Below are 14,682 nucleotides of genomic sequence, written 5' to 3'. Positions count from 1 at the left end.
TAACTGGTAGTAATAGTAGTAGTAGCAAGAACCAAGAATATACATTGAATAATTTATTTTCTTTCATACCCTCATTTAAAAGAAGACATTAACACTAATGTAACAACAGGCTAACTAATGACGTATTTGTTGCCTTACTTAACTCTGAGTCACCTACATACTCAGTAGGAGATGGGGCAAGCGATACAATCTCTAGGCCAGATACTTCAGAGACCTGTGGAATATGAAGATGGTGAGGGAAATAGTAATAGTTTGAAATAAAAATGAATAACAAAATGTTGCATATTTTGTACATAGTGGTTCATAAATCCATAATCTGGCTTTCCCCAGCTTTCCAGTGCAATCTCATATGAATATATCATATAAAACCAAGAGATTATGGACACTATTCATTTTAGACCAGTTTTTGCATTCATTGCCCTCCCCCCTTCTCTCTGTCTCTGTCTCTGTCTGCCTGTCTGTCTGTCTGTCTGTCTGTCTGTCTGTCTGTCTCTCTCTCTCTCTCTCTCTCTCTCTCTCTCTCTCTTTCTCTCTCTGTGTGTGTAGGTCTATGAAATTTGGTTCTATATATAGACTTATGTGATCAGTCATACCGAAGATCTGATTAACATCATATGGAAATCTTTATGGTCACTCCTGTGTAGTTTCATCCATCCCACATTTCCATCTTTGTCTTCTAACATCTGTTAGATACATCTGCATCACCTAAGCTGTGTACTTTGGAGAACGTTATAGAAAGGAAATCATGTGGCATGCACTTTTTTAAGGGCAGTTTTGAATGTTAAGTTATGGAGCAAGACGGTTGACTTTTATGATACTAGGAACACCCCAGCTGTAGTGAGGAGGTGAGCAGGCTGCTTTTCATCCTTCCCAGCTCCTGCATGGCTAGCTTTTCACCTGAAATAACAACACTCAAATTGTATTCATTTAAACACTGCCTGGCCCATTATATCTAGCCTCTTCTTGGCTAACTCTCATATCTTGCTTTAACCCATATCTAGTAATCTGTGTATCACCACGGTGTCGTGGCTTACCAGGAAGATTCTAACCTATGTCCATCTCAGGCTGGAGCTTCATGGCGGTTGCCTGACTCTGCTTTCTTTCTTCCCCATTCTGTTCTGTCTTCCCCACCTACATATGTTCTGACCTATCAGTCCAAGCAGTTTTCTTTATTAATTAACCAACGAAACAACAGATAGATAGAAGACCCTTCTACATCATTATCCTGTGTTTATGTGTTTACTTACCAGCATATATATACATATATATATGTTATGCTTAATCTGTATATGTTCATTTTAACAAATGCATATCCACCATTTCCTATAAGAGAGGATACTCTTTTTTAAGGCTCTATCAATCTTCTCTGTAATACTTCCTCAGCTGATTCTTAGTATGGGTGTATATGCCATACATTTTCCATCATTAGGGTGATGCCCCAAGAAACAAAATTTAAGGCAATGCACATTTTAGGTGCTTATCACATATCTGTATAACCCTGTAGGTTAGTTCCTCCTTAAATTCTGTGCTTTATGGTAGTTACTTGATTCTTCTCAGTTCCAGTTTTATTTTCCATCTGGTCTACCATGAGATTAAGTGCCATTTATGTGCTTTTATGACATCTGACATACTTTATAACAGCACCTTGCCACTTTGGTTTGTGTTCCCCAGTTGTTTGAGGGGAGAGACAAACATCCACTCCCATAATTGTATATCATAGTAAGCACGCAACTGTTTTCCACGTTGATTAAGAGACGTTCATACTGTAGCATTCTTTAGGGATCTGAGTTACATTTATTTTATTTTATTTTTTTTAATATTTATTTATTTATTATGTATACAATATTCTGTCTGTATGCATGTCTGCAGGCCAGAAGAGGGCACCAGACCTCTTTACAGATGGTTGTGAGCCACCATGTGGTTGCCGGGAATTGAACTCAGGACCTTTGGAAGAGCAGGCAATGCTCTTAACCACTGAGCCATCTCTCCAGCCCTTTTTTTTTCTTTTTAAAGATTTTATTTATTTATTTATTTTTCTGAGTTACATTTAGAGGAGGGATTCTTTCTCCATCCTTAGGAACTCAGACCTCAAAGTGGAAAGATTTCAACCAAGTAGTCACACAGTGAGATCCAGCTTCCATGATATAGGACTAGGCAAAAAGGTTTGTGAGCACAGCGAGAGTAAGAAAATCCCTGAGGATAAAGTAGGATGCGGAACACACCTAAGGGCACACTCCATCAGCCTTTCTCCTGCACTGGAGCACACACGGGCAACTGTGTGGATTCTTTGAGAACAAATGGGAAGGGTAGTGGAGAGTCAGCTCTACTCACTTACCTAACAGTCGAGGTTGGCCAGGGCACAGAAAGAGGGAAGAGAAATTTATAGCTAACAAATTAAATTCTCAGGGAATTCTGGGTTTGAAACTCAAGACAGGAACAGGCAGAGAGGAGGCTGTAAATTTGGAAGCTGTAGCATAGAAGCAATGTTCCAAACTTTTCGGGCAAAGAAAGATCACCTGTGTAAAGAAGAGAGAAAAGGCAGAAGGAAGCAGAAAACTGTGTGCAGAGGCCATTTGTAACCATCATCTTCCTGAAGAATGCCCAGACCCTCTGTATTGGAGTAAGTTATCCTCAGAGAAGCTAGCTGCCCCTCCCTGGCTTGTGAGTCAGGGTGGTCATATGACATGTCAGGAAACACCTTCAGTGGAAAAGGTGTGCAGTGATCCTACAGAAACAGGAGGGAAACCTGAAACATGCTGTTCTCAGGGGTGCACAGACCTGAAAAATAAATATAGAATTTCTTCTGAGTTTCCAGAAGCGACTTGTTACCAGATACTTATTCTTTGGAGACAGCTCCTGGAATATGGGAATGTTTATAAAATTCAGTGTGAACAAGAGTAGTGTTTCTTGAATTTTGTTTGCCTTCCTTTCTTCTTCTCTGAAATTACTGTGATGATAGCAAAAGATGTCTTTTAGATTTGTTTGTTTGTCTGTGTGAGTATGTATATGTGCAGATTGCATGGCACACTTGTGGAGGTAAGAGGACAACTTGGGGGTGTCCCCTGTGAGTTCTGGGAGTCAAATTCAGGTCCTTGGGGTCGGATCAACAATAAGCACCTTTAATTTGCTCAACAACCCTGCTAGCCTCACACATTCTTTACAAAGTTTTGCAAGGGTCTTAAATCTTGACATGATCAATATTATGTATGTTAAAGATTTTCAAGCTGTCTGTAATATGTTTCAATTATTGAATTCTCCTAAGGTCTAGACTATTTTTCTTTCAGCTATCACTAACCATTTATCTATCCATCTCTAGACATAGATGCCTTATGGCATATCTCTAGGTACGTAGATATGTAATATGGCTGGTGGCAAAGCTTGGCTGTAAAAGCTAGGCTCCGGTGAATTGTATTTAATGACCCAGACTGTGATGTGGAGGAGGAGAGAGAAGGAGAAAGCCTGTTGTCTTAGTCCTCAGACGTACCTTTTAGAAAGTGCCAGAAAAGACTATCCTTGGTGAAATGGTCTTAGATCCTTCTGTCATAGAGAAAGAATCTTGGGAAGTGGCAGGCACTGTATATTATAAAAAGCTTTTAGCTGAACATAGTTCCAGAAGTTATGAGCAACATGTGTGTGGTAAGGATTCTGTTCTTCTCTTTTGTACGTGGGCACCAGGGATTGAACTTATGTCCCCTGCCTGTCTACTGGCCAATCAGCCTTTTATTAAAATACAGGTGACAAATCTTAACAAAGTACACAACCATCGTCCCACAGCAAAAATGGAGAAAGCAGTGTAAATTTTTCAGTGTACCTGTTTTCCAGATTCATAAATGACTCACTCATGACTCCACATGTACTTCTGAATGGCTATTATTTTGAAGCAAATCTCTTACATCATTCATTTCCTTAGTAGTATCATTAATTTAAGTAATTTTTGATGAATTTAGAGATGGGTCATCTTGACATGTAGCCCAATCTGATTTGAAACCAGCTATGTAGCCGTATCTGACCTTGACCTCCTGTTTATCCCGTTTCAGCCTCTGGTGGGTTGAGATAGTAGGCAGGTGCCATGCATGGCTACCAATCACGGAGTATCCAATTCTGCCTTTTCAGGTGGGGAACTACTGTTGTCAGGATGGCAGGAGCTGATTTTATTGTGAGCACCATACTTTTGAATTTGTTTCTGTCCTTTTGAATCTGAGAATAATTGGAGCCTGTCTCTTCCAGGATAAATAATGTTTAAACATTAATCATTTATGAAGTTGAAACTTGTAGCTGTGCCTTCGGGGTACTTTTGACTGCTTCCATATGCTATTATTCTGCCTTTGACTGAATTAACCTAATGTCATAATATAAGATCATTTATTTTTACAATCTTGCACAGGACTCTTCAGATGAAGTCTACTGGGTCTTAAAGGGTGTACAGAAGTCTGTGGACTTCTCAAAATTATATACATTTTTTGCAAGTGTGTCTTGCATTTGTTAGAGTGTCAATAGATTTTTGCTGTATTTTCAAGGAGACCTGTATTTCCTTCAAATAATTAAAATTGCTGTGCTGTTCTTTGTGTTGATGGCTACAGTGCAATGTACAAGGAATGTGTCCAAGAGTGAAAATCATCCAACAGAGTAAGATATCTACAAAAAAAAAGGATAGGCTTTGTTCTTTCAAAAAAATAGTCTTGTAGATACCAGGGAAGAAAGGCATGGCAACCAGTCCTTGCACCACTCTTATATAAACAGCAAAGCAGATCCTGGTTCTCACAGGATACTAATTTTTAATAAAAAAAAATCTGCCACATTAAAGTAGACACCACTTCTACTGACAGGAGACTGACTGGGCCCTCACATGGAATATTTATGAAATATATTCGCAATAGGTGACTATGAAAGCACGAGGTATTGTCTAATGGGGTGAATGGTGTTGAACTTTTATTCTGGGATTTTCAAAGTGATTTCAGCTCAAAGCCTTAGACTGCAAAACCAAACACAACCTTTCCCCATCTGCGGTCCTATGTGAGGGCAAAGGCAGACTCTTCATGGTCCCTTTGGATCTGGACTGGCTTTGAGACTTGCTTATTTTTGGAATAACAGGTTGTCATCTCCAATTTCAACCTCCAGTCCTTGTTCTCCTGGAATCTTCTGCTCCATTCTGACCACGCACTTTGCCAGTTTGCTGGAAAGTGGCAGACTATGTGCTTCAGGACTGTGCCAACTCTGCTGTCTTAGCTCAGGTCCTTCTTATGGAAAGAAGCCAGTTAGCCTTGTAAACCCTCTCCATAGACCCTTAAGTAAGGATGCTCAACAGAGCAAAACTGCCAGTGCTAAATAAATGGCTTTTGCTTTTTCAGTTGACCCATAGTAGGGTGGGGGATTGTTCAAAAAGCAAATTATTTGCTGTATAAGCTTAAGTACTTTAGTTCAAGACCCAGGCCCCACAGAAAATGTTGGGTATGGTCACATGTGCCTGTAACCCTAACACTGGGAAGCAGAAATATGCAAATACCTGGGGTTTCTGGCTAATCACCCTGCCTACCCAGCATGCTCTGGGACAGTGAGAAACCTTGTCACAAAAATCCAAGTTGGGAAGCTCCTGGAGAACAATGTCCTAGACCTACAAGTATAGCAGCACATACTAGTACATACCTGCCCTCTACCTGCATACATGTGCTCCTGCTCACACTCTCCTTTTATTTGCACACATGAGTACTTGCACACACTATACCTCTACCTGTACACATGTACACCTGCTCACACCATCCCTCTACCTTTACATATGTGCACCTGCTCACACTACCCTACCAGCTGCACATATATGCACCTGCACACACCATCCCTCTACCTTCACATATGTGCACCTGCTCACACCATCCCTCTACCTACACGCATGTGCACCTGCTCACACCATCCTGTTACCTACACACATGTGCACCTGCTCACACTACCATACCAGCTGTACACATATGCACCTGCACACACCATCCCTCTACCTTCACATATGTGCACCTGCTCACACCATCCCTCTACCTACACGCATGTGCACCTGCTCACACCATCCTGTTACCTACACACATGTGCACCTGCTTACACCATCCTGTTACCTACACACATGTGCACCTGCTCACACCACCCCTCTACCTTTACATATGTGCACCTGCTCACACTACCCTACCAGCTGCACACATATGCACCTGCACACACCACCCCTCTACCTACACACATGTGCACCTGCTCACACCACCCCTCTACCTTTACATATGTGCACCTGCTCACACTACCCTACCAGCTGCACACATATGCACCTGCACACACCATCCCTCTACCTACACACATGTGCATCTGCACACACCACCCCTCTACCTACACACATGTGCATCTGCACACACCATCCCTCTACCTACACACATGTGCACCTGCTCACACCATCCTGTTACCTACACACATGTGCACCTGCTCACACCATCCCTCTACCTACACACATGTGCATCTGCACACACCATCCCTCTACCTACACACATGTGCACCTGCTCACACCATCCTGTTACCTACACACATGTGCATCTGCACACACCACCCCTCTACCTGCACTATACAATCCCTCTACCTCTTCTACAATAAAACAAAAGAAATTAAATTGACATAAATAACTATATACTTATGGGGTAAAATTATCTTGTTTCAAATATTCTTTGAGAATGGGGATACTCTTGTTGCCCAATAGCTGACTGTTATATGAGAAATTGAATTTCAAACTAAAAGCACATTTTCATTGTTCAAAGATATTTTAGTGCCATCAAATTGCTGATATTTTATTTAGGTTTAATGTTTGGTTTTTCTGACATTTTATGTCAGAAATGTATTTAGGTTTAATGTTTGGTTTTTCTGACATTTTATGTCAGAAATGTTTGTTCACTTCGATACTGTTGAAATATGTAAGTTACTCTCCAATTACTGTCATTCCTCTGCTTTTTTTTAGTGTTTTTATTCCTCTACATTTTTAGTATTGTTCCTCCATTTTTTTAGTGCCATTGAAAATATATACTGATTTTGCTTCTTCTTCTTTGCACTGCAAATCATTATATGTTGCAATATGAGAAAAATCAGATAGACAAGGCTTTTCCTCTCCAAACACTCAAATTAAGAAATTAGCTTTGGAAAAACAAACATTACAATCTTTTGTGTGTATTGCTGCCTTAGAATTGGTGTTGATGAAACATCGTGACCAAGTCAACAAGGGAGGAAAGGGTGTGTTTGGCTTCCATGCCCATCTATATTGTCATCAAAGAAAGTCCAGACAGGAACTCAAACAGGCAGGAATCTGGAGGCAGGAGCAGATGCAGAGGCCATGGAGGAGGTGCTGCTGCTTACTGGCTTCTCCTCATGGCTTACTCAACCTGATTTCTTCTTTGAAAAAAATTTTTAAACATATTTCCTTAAATTGATTCTTTGGAAATTTTATATCATGTATCCCAATTCTGATTAACTCCCAGTCCTCTATATCTACCCTTTATCTGTGCAATGTTCTTCCCAAAAGAAAATTAAAAAAATCAAATAACACCAAAGGAGAACACAGCAAAACAAACAAATATATATACATACATATATGTATATATGTGTATGTATGTATGTATGTATGTATGTATACCCTTTTGTCCACACAGCTTTACATGCAATAGTTCATTGCAATGAGTCATTTGTCTCGTTCAAGGCCTCTGGTGTCTGGTATACCATCATCACTGGTCCCTCACTGAAACTTCTCTAAGATATCTTGTGGCAACCCAGAGTCATGGATACCTATGGGTATCATTCCACAGGAAGTACCAGTCCCTTCAAGAGTTCCAATAGGTCCTTCCTAGATGGGGCAGATGTTAGGGTAGGCCAACTAAGGTCCTGGATGTGGGTCTGTATGGTAGTTGAACTGGTCAGTCTGGGCCACTGGGGTTGACCCCTTAAGGTGAGGGTTGGAGCCAACTCCCCTATTGTATCGGCGTAAATGAATGTAGACAGATTGTAATAATATATACAGCTTTAATGGGGAAATAGACTTACAGAACCACAGGTTCCCATGGAGAACAGGAAAGCAGAAGGGGCGGTGGGCTCATGCTCTCCAGATTTATATGAAAACATTAGCCCGAGGCGAACACGCCCTCTAGGGGGTTGGGCTATCCCTACACCCTATGCCCAGGCCATCAGGGTCAGTTCTCCTTCACCAGTGGTGAGGGGTAGGATCATCTCTCCCTAGTGTTTGTGGAGGGCCGCTCTCCCATGAACGTTAGGGCCAGCTTTCTTGCTGCAGTGTCCAACAAAGAGCAAGACCATCTTTCTCAGGGCCAGCAAAAGAAAGGGCTGGCTCAGCATGGCTCTCTGATTTAATCACAAATGATTCTTAGAGTCTTTGTGGTAACACAGGCCACAAACATCAACACAGACCTCACGTGTAGCAGGACCATGGGCAGCAGCTTGAGTTGAATAACACTATGGTATGGCTCCAGGTGGCAGCACAGGTCACTTAGATCAGTATGGCTTTGGTGGCAGCATGGACCCTTGACACCAACAAAGCTGCAAGTTGTATCCCAGAACTCGGACTTCTGTGTGGTCTTTGGTGGCAACACAGGCCTCAGAATTCAACACAGATTCTGGCTGCAGCCAAATCATGGACCCAGACATGATTCTTGATAGCAGCCCAGGGCCTAGAAGTCACCATTGCCCCAGGTGGCAGGGCAGGCCACTCAGATCATCATGGTCTCCCAGTGGCAGCATGACCCTTGGATACCAACACAGCCCCAGGTGACAGCCTTTACCCAGCCTGCTTTTTTATAGAACCCAGGACCATGAGTCCAGGAACGACACCATCTGTTAATGGTCTGGGGGCTCATTCACCAATCACTAATTAAAAACATGTCCTACAGGCTTGCCTGTAGCCAGATCTTACAAAGGCATTTTCTCAACTGAGATCTTGTCTTCTCAGATGACTCTAGCTTGTGGCAAGTTGACATAAAACCAGCCAGCACAATTGTTCAGGCTACTGGTTTCTGAAACAGTCCAAAGTCATTTTATTTGCAGAATAGCAATAAATAAAATCATCTGCTATGAGTGAAAAAAGCTAATACAGCAAAACATAATTCTAGGATATGTCTGTATTTAATAATAAAATACTGATAATAGTTGAAGAAAGATAGAACAAATGCTTTATTTCCCATTTTAAAAGAAATAAGACCTCTTTATCAAGCGACTGCACCCATCTCTTTGGTGTCCATGTCAAAAAAAATTTGAGGTGCAGAAATAATCTAAGAATAATTCATTTAATATAGCCCTTCCTCATAATTTATTATAGGTGTTTGAATAAATTTCTTTTTCTCTCATTGGTAAACTATAGCTTTCTTAAAGAGCAGATAGAAATCAAAAAATCTTAGCATTGTTTTTAGGCTCATAGCTGTTAGGTAGGATTGCTTTCACACAACCACGGGGGCTGTGGCAGCTCTCTCAGTACAAGCAAAAGGAAGAGTGACTTCTGCATATTAGTCCTAGAGCTCTCTTATGCATTAGGAACATAGGCAATAATCAAACAATGAAGTTCAGATGGAAGCAGTGGCAATAACCTATCCGAGGACTCTCTCAGCAGGGGTAAGCCACAATTATCCCTTTCTGTGCCTGCCCTGAGATCAACAGGGAGCAATTCTGCTCTGTAGGTCTTGTTTACATGCTTTTCAGAATCGGGGTTTTGCTTATTTATTTGTGTAGCTAGACTTCAGTTCGATCCAATGCCTAATTTAGGTTCCTACTGAGAGAGTAGAAAGCATCAATTTGCATTTTCATGTTTTTATGCCACCTGAGTCTTCTCATAGGAGGCAGGGAGATGGAGTTAGATAATGCCAGGGGAGAATGTTGAAAGATAAGAGAGGAAAACAAGATTTGGAGGCAGAAACTCCTGTTAAGAGGCAGATCAGAAGTCTCAGTCAGCCTAGTGGAATCTGCAGCAGGCTCCCACTAGACAAGACGTTGTGAGGTGAAGCCAGCCTGAGAATCCTTTATATCCAGCCATTGCCTAGGGGATTCCTAAGACAGTGGCCCTGAGATGAAGGATGAAACAGAGGCTAGATGTATTATATTCAAATGAAGGGTAGGCTATCCTTTGAGTGAAGATCCAACTGATATTCCTCAGTTGACATAAATAATGAGCTCGCAGTCATTCAACACTGAAAGATCAAAACAGGGCACAAGGAAATTATTTGTTCTGACCAACAGCCATCCAAAATTACAGAAAGAAATTTTTCTTTTTTTATTGGTTTTATTGACCTATATATTTTTTCTGCTACTCTCCCTTTCTCTTTCCTCCCCTTTTATCCTCCCCTACGATCCCCACACTTCCAATTTACTAGGATATCTTCTCTTTTTCTACTTTCCATGTAGATTAAATCCATGTATGTAACTTTTAAGGTACTTTTTGTTGTCTGGGTTCTCTGGGGTTGTAAATTGTAGGCTGGCTTTTCTTTGCATTATGTCTAAAAGCCACTTATGGAAAGCAGTGTTTCGGTTTCTCAGGAAATTCGGGATCAACCTACCCCTGGATCCAGCAATACCACTCTTGGGAATATACCCAAGAGAGGCCCTATCATACAACAAAAGTATATGCTCTACGATGTTCATAGCAGCATTGTTTGTGATAGCCAGAACCTGGAAACAACCTAGATGCCCTTCAATGGAAGAATGGATGAAGAAAGTATGGAATATATACATATTAGAGTACTACTCAGCAATAAAAAAAACAAGGACTTCTTGAATTTTGCATGCAAATGGATGGAAATAGAAAACACTATCCTGAGTGAGGTAAGCCAGACCCAAAAAGAGCAACATGGGATGTACTCACTCATATTTGATTTCTAGCCATAAACCAAGGACATTGAGCCTATAATTAGTGATCCTAGAGAAGCTAAATAAGGAGAACCCAAAGAAAAACATATAGGCATCCTCCTGAATATTAACCTTCTGCAGGTGATGAAAGGAGACAGAGACAGAGACCCACATTGGAGCACCGGACTGAAATCTCAAGGTCCAAATCAGGAGCAGAAGGAGAGAGAGCATGAGCAAGGAACTCAGGACCGCAAGGGGTGCACCCACACACTGAGACAATGGGGATGTTCTACTGGGAACTCACCAAGGCCAGCTGGCCTGGGTCTGGAAAAACCTGGGATAAAACCGGACTCTCTGAACATAGCGGACAATGAGGACTAATGAGAACTCAAGAACAATGGCAATGGGTTTCTGATCCTACTGCATGCACTGGCTTTGTGGGAGCCTAGGCAGTTTGGATGCTCAACTTGCTGGACCTGGATGGAGGTGGGGGTTCCTTGGACCTCCCACAGGACAGGGAACCCTGATTGCTTTTCGGGCTGGGGGGGGAGTTAATTGGGGGAGGGGGAGGGAAATGGGAGGCGGTGGCGGGGAAGAGACAGAAATCTTTAATAAATAAATAAATTTATAAAAAAAACCAAAACCTCTATAAAAAAAAGCCACTTATGAGTGAGTACATATTATATTTGTCTTTCTGGGTCTGGGTTATCTCACTCAATGTGGTGTTTTCTAGATCCTTCTATTTGCCTGCAGTTTTCAAGATGACATTATTTTTTCCCACTGTATAGTATTCCACTGTGTGAATATACCATATCTTCTTTAGCCATTCTTCAGTCAAAGGGCATTTAGGCTGTTTCCAGGTTCTTGCTATTACAAATAATGCTGCTATGAACATAGCTGAACACATGTCCTTGTGGTATGGTTGAGCATCCTTTGGGAATATACCCAAAAGTGGTATTGCTGAGTCTTGAGGTAGGTTGTTTTCTAACTTTCTGAGAAATTGATGTACTGATTTTCAAAGTGGCTGTACCAGTTTGTACTCCCACCAGCAATGGAGGAGTGTTCCCTTTACCACACATTCTTCCCAGCATCAGCTGTCATCAAAGTTTTTGATCTTGGTGATTCTTATAGGTGTAAGATGGAATCTCAGAGTTGTTTTGATTGGCATTTCTCTGATGGCTAAGGATGTTGAACAATTCTGTAAGTGTCTTGCAACCATTTTAGATTATCTGTTGAGAATTCTCTGTTTAGGTCTGTACCACATTTTTTATTGGATTATTGTTCTTTTGATGATCAATTTCTTGAGTTCTTTGTATATTTTGGAGATCAGCTCTCTCTCTGATATGGGGTTGGTGAAGCTCTTTTCCCATTCTGTAGGTTGCCATTTTGTCTTGTTGGCCACATCCTTTGCTTTACCTATGTAGTAATAAGAGCGGCCGGGCTGCGTCCCCAGCACCCCGGCTGCCTGGCTAGCTTATACCCCGAAATAATTACACTGACACTGTATTCTTTTAAGCACTGCTTGGCCCATTATATCTAGCCTCTTCTCGGCTAACTCTCGCACCTGGACTAGCCCATTTCCAAACATGTGTTGTAGCACCCCAAGGTGCGCTTACCGGGAAGATTCTAGCCTATGTCCATCCTGGGTCAGAGCTGAATCGCATCTGCCTCAGAGAGCAGAGCTATTGCCTCTGTCCGGGAGAGGGGAGCATGGCGTCTCTGCTCCAGAGAGCAGAGCTGTCCAGTCTGAGCTCACTTCCTCTTCCTCCCAGCATTCTGTTCTCTTTACTCCACCCATGTTCTAAGCTATGAGCCCAAGCAGTTTATTACTTAACCAATGAAATCAACAGATTGATATATGACACTCCCACATCACTTCCTCTTTTTCTGTTTAAACAAAAAAAGGAAGGCTTTAACTTTAACATAGCAAAATTACATATAACAAAACAGTTATCAAGTAAAAATTACAATAATCTTCATCATAACTAAGGAAAACTATAACTAACTATTCTTTAACTCCATCAAAGACTCCAGAAAGATACAATATTACCTAAGCAAACAAAAAGTAAGCAGCTTTTAAAACTCTAGAAATGACAGAGACATCTCGCTGCCTGTACAGTCACCCAAAGTTCCTCTGTACCGTTGGGGCATCCATCTTTGGCCTACAGGCCCATAGTTTCCAGCAGACATTTCCACAAAGCAGGAAATTTCAAAGGCAGTCACTATCTGTTTGTCCTGAAGAATGTCTTGCAGACTCTTTCATGAATTCTATTTAGTATAACTGAACAATAGAAATTATAGTTACAATACAAAGTATTAACTGCTTTCATCACACCACAAACCCAGTATCCTTATCAACATCATCAGTCTTAAAGTCATTATCAAGTTATTATCAATGATAATTATCATTATCAAGACCACACTTTGTCCTACCAAATCCCTCAAATGCATCACCTCATTAAAATCTCCTATATAAACCTTCTGTTAAATAGCTCAGAAACATCTACCAGACAAATGCATAAAAGGAATTGGGATGAGGGATGAGAAAGTGTCCAGGAAGAAGAAGAAGAAGGTATGAGGTTGGGAAACATGAGAACTTGGCAAGTCTGGAATTCCGGTTTTCCTGTGAATTACTCTTTGGGCATGAAACATAAACTCCTTCTGAGAATCAATGCACAATGAAAGAATATTGGTGAAAAAAGGAGAATTGGGCACATTTTGAAGAACATTATGATCTATACTATCTGCCATTCTGTATTAAAATGGGGGAGAAACCGCTCTTGGAGACCCCTCAGTAAAATGTTATCTTCATCTGGCTCTCTAGATTTCTATGATGCAGAGTAATAGAATGCTAACACCAGATAAAAGTACGTCGCACAAAATAAGAAATCTCCTAGAGCATGCAGCTCCTACATTAGTGACACTTATCAGTATATTATTAGAACCTCTCTGCTCTCAGCCCAGGCAGGGTCCATCAGCCTTTCTGGGGTGTGGTTTAGACATTGCATTTAACACACTCTTCATGGCTCCAACCTTTGTGATGCCCAGTAAGCTGCTCCTTGGTGTGGCCAGACTACTCTCTGTTGCTGCCTGCTGGGAGTTTCTGCTGTGAGGAATAACCTGTGCAAAATGAAGGTGTATTTTTAGACACTATTCAGAAATTTCTTTTGGTGGTTAACTCTAATAATTAAATTTTGGTTTTATAGTTTATCTCTGTTTCATTTCAGTTTTCATAAATAATTAAATTCTATTTTTTGTAAATAAAGGAATAAACTGTGATGAACTAGGCATACACACACCCCTGCATGCCTACAAAATAGCTTTTATCACGGAGGTGTGAGGAGTTCTCTGCCCTGGGCCATTGTAATTCCTTGCATTCCTTTGCATCTCAGGGCACTCAGTTTAGAAAGAACATCAAATATTCCATGTTAAGAAGGTAAATGTTAACCTATGTTTTGCACCTTGAGTGTGCTACTGTCTTTCCCCAGGGTTCTCTGATTTCCCGTTTTGGGGCTACTTGACAAATGAGTCTATTTCTCTTGACTATTGTTGCTAGGGAGCAAGTGCCTTTGATTCCAGCTTCTCATACTTCCCACTGACTTCTCTGCTTTCTGTAGGTGGGCAGAATCAGAGATTAAACAATAGACTAAAGAAACATTTCATCCCAATGTGGTTTGATGGTGTTATCATAAACAGAGTTGAAATTGGGCTTTGAAATAGGGGTGGGGTGGGGTATGTGGCTGATTGTTATGTCTCAAGAAGATAAAAATTATTTAAATTTTATGGAAACAAAAGATCCTTTAGAAATGTCATTAGGAGCCTGCGAAAGTACAA

Source organism: Microtus pennsylvanicus, chromosome 15, assembly GCF_037038515.1.
Source record: "Microtus pennsylvanicus isolate mMicPen1 chromosome 15, mMicPen1.hap1, whole genome shotgun sequence".
In the NCBI taxonomy this organism is placed as follows: domain Eukaryota; kingdom Metazoa; phylum Chordata; class Mammalia; order Rodentia; family Cricetidae; genus Microtus; species Microtus pennsylvanicus.
Note: the sequence above shows the minus strand (reverse complement) of the source record.